The sequence below is a fragment of the Dama dama genome, chromosome 13 (genome assembly GCF_033118175.1).
Source record: "Dama dama isolate Ldn47 chromosome 13, ASM3311817v1, whole genome shotgun sequence".
Taxonomy (NCBI): Eukaryota; Metazoa; Chordata; class Mammalia; order Artiodactyla; family Cervidae; genus Dama; species Dama dama.
In genome coordinates, this window is record NC_083693.1 from 37,658,473 (window position 1) to 37,660,919 (window position 2,447).

Below are 2,447 nucleotides of genomic sequence, written 5' to 3' on the forward strand. Positions count from 1 at the left end.
GTAACCTTCTTTAACCTGTATTTTGACTTGTTTCTATCCTATAAAAAGACAAACCGAGCATAGGATGTTACTGTCAGAGGCTTACACACATGTGCTTTTAAGGCAGTGTGTTCTTAGTGGAAAAGAATGTCTCTCTTCAAAATGACTTTTTGTTTTATATTTTTCTACATGTGTAATTTTCTCATTTGAATTAATATGTGTAATGTAAGCCTAGGAAAATTAGAATTAAGTAACGTTACTTACATAAGTATTGTTCACATGCCTTAATAAACATAATTTGGATTTGGTATAATCCCAAATGTGAGCCATCAATATTATAAACACACCCTCATCACGAACTAGTAATATGTCTTCCCAGAACGGACATGGGATCTAAAAAATACCAGGCAGAATTTTTGTTTAAAATCCACATCCCAGTTAGAAAATTTTTATCTTGACTGTTTCTTCTGAAACTCAATGAGGAAAACTCTGGTATCGGTGGTAGAAGCAGGAAAAAGCCTTCAACCCAAAGAAAAGTACTGGATTAGTAATTACTAAATGGAGCAGTTATAATGTTTTTCATCCTTTCTACCCATGATTATATCTCTTTAGGACTTTTGCCTGGTCTCTGCTGCCATGCATTTATCATTTTCAGTTTCATCCAGGAGAAGCATACATTTAGCTCTGTTATGCACTTTTCTCTCTGGCATCTACTTTTGTAGGCTGATACACAGCAGAAGAACCAGTTTAGGATGACTCTGACCTGGATTATAAACGCTGAGAGACAGAGGCCCTGCTTCAAAGTATGGCAGTCTGTCTGGAGCCACCTCTAGGTACTTCAGAATGCTTTGTGTTACTGTTTCTCAGATTTGATTTGCGTGTGATGTACCATGGGCTTCCCTGATAGCCCAGAATATCCCTGCAATTCAGGAGACACCGGTTTGATTCCTGGGTTGGGAAGATCTGCTGGAGAAGGGGTGGGCTACCGTCTCCAGTATTCTTGGGCTTCCCTTGTGGCTCAGTTGGTAAAGAATCCACCTGCAATGTTGGAGACCTGGGTTCGATCCCTAGGTTGGGAAGATGCCCTGGAGAAGGGAAAGGCTACCCACTCCAGTATTCTGGCCTGGAGAATTCCATGGACTGTACAGTCCATGAGGTCACAAAGAGTGATTGTACCATGCCCAGTGTTTACTATTCTTTTTTTTTTTTTTAAATTGTCAAACCGAAGGTCAAGTTTAAATTTAATGACTTTGGTATTAACTATACACATACTAGTAAGTGCTAAGACTTAAAATCTTCCAGTTCAGTTGTGACTCCAGACAGGATCCAGAGAGGAGTTCTAAAAATCTCTTCTCTGGGTTTTATGGAGACTTTCTTTACCCTCCTGTGTTAGCCTCTGAAGGCACTGCGTCAGCCTTAAAAGGGCACTGGAAAGGGCGTGTTTACTATTCTTTTACATCTCTTTTTGTTTTTATATTTTAAGAAATACTTTGGCTTATGGTTCAGGTATATTTACTTTTGAATTTGAGTGGCTAGATGGAGATAGGAGGACAGATTGTAGAGTTGCTGGCAATTTGCTACTTATTGGCTGTTGCCCTGGTCAGCCTTCTCTATTGTGTTACTATTAGAGTATCTTGTTAAATGAGTTGATGTTGTTGTTCAGTCGCCAAGTCTGGTCTGACTCTTTGCGACCCCATGGACTGCAGCACACCAGGCTTCCCTGTCCTTCACCATCTCCCAGAGTTTGCCCAAGTTCACGTCCATTGCATTGGTGATGCCATCCAGCCATCTCATTTTCTGATTCTCTCTTCTCCTTCTGCCCTCAATCTTTCCCAGCATCAGGGACTTTTCCAATGAATTGGCTATTCACATCAGATGATGTAAATAAATGAGTTACCCCATGGTAAATTCAAGAAATTTTGAAGAAAAAAAATGTTGTTTTTCATTTCCATTGCTGAATCCCAACCTCTCTCTGCCAGTGTAAACCCTGTGAATCTGGTTATGAATTTCATAACTACCACAGGCACAGAGTGATGAAAAATAGAATGCTCAGTGGGAAATTTGAAGGAAAACTTAAAATGCTGACAGATTAGCAGCCAATTAACATGTTTAAATTTCTTTGTCCATGGCTGGTTCATGTCAATGTATGGCAAAAACCACTACAATATTGTAAAGTAATTAGCCTCTAATAAAAATAAATGAAAAAAAAATTATTGTAGGAGAAATTCCTCAGCCTTGATACCTAATAAAATTTCTAAACCTCAAAATAAATAAATAAATAAATAAATTTCTTTGACTCTGATGTATATCTTGGCTTCATGGGCATTTTTACTACAGCATCTTTCTTCCAACTCATTATCTATTTCCTTATTTTATCCAGAGTTTGGATATTGAGCTATTTGTTTTATTTATATTGAAGGTAACTTGTTCATAATATGTTTCTTGTGTCACTTAGCCATATATCACTC

The 2,447-nt window shown here is 38.0% G+C and overlaps 1 non-coding gene across 1 annotated transcript; it reads right to left on the reverse strand.

The window, feature by feature from the left end:
- Positions 1 to 1,284: 1,284 nt before the first annotated feature.
- On the reverse strand, positions 1,285 to 1,407 carry LOC133068731 (small nucleolar RNA SNORA26). The gene has a single exon (XR_009695683.1). It is a non-coding gene; the product is annotated as a small nucleolar RNA SNORA26 (small nucleolar RNA).
- Positions 1,408 to 2,447: the final 1,040 nt, after the last annotated feature.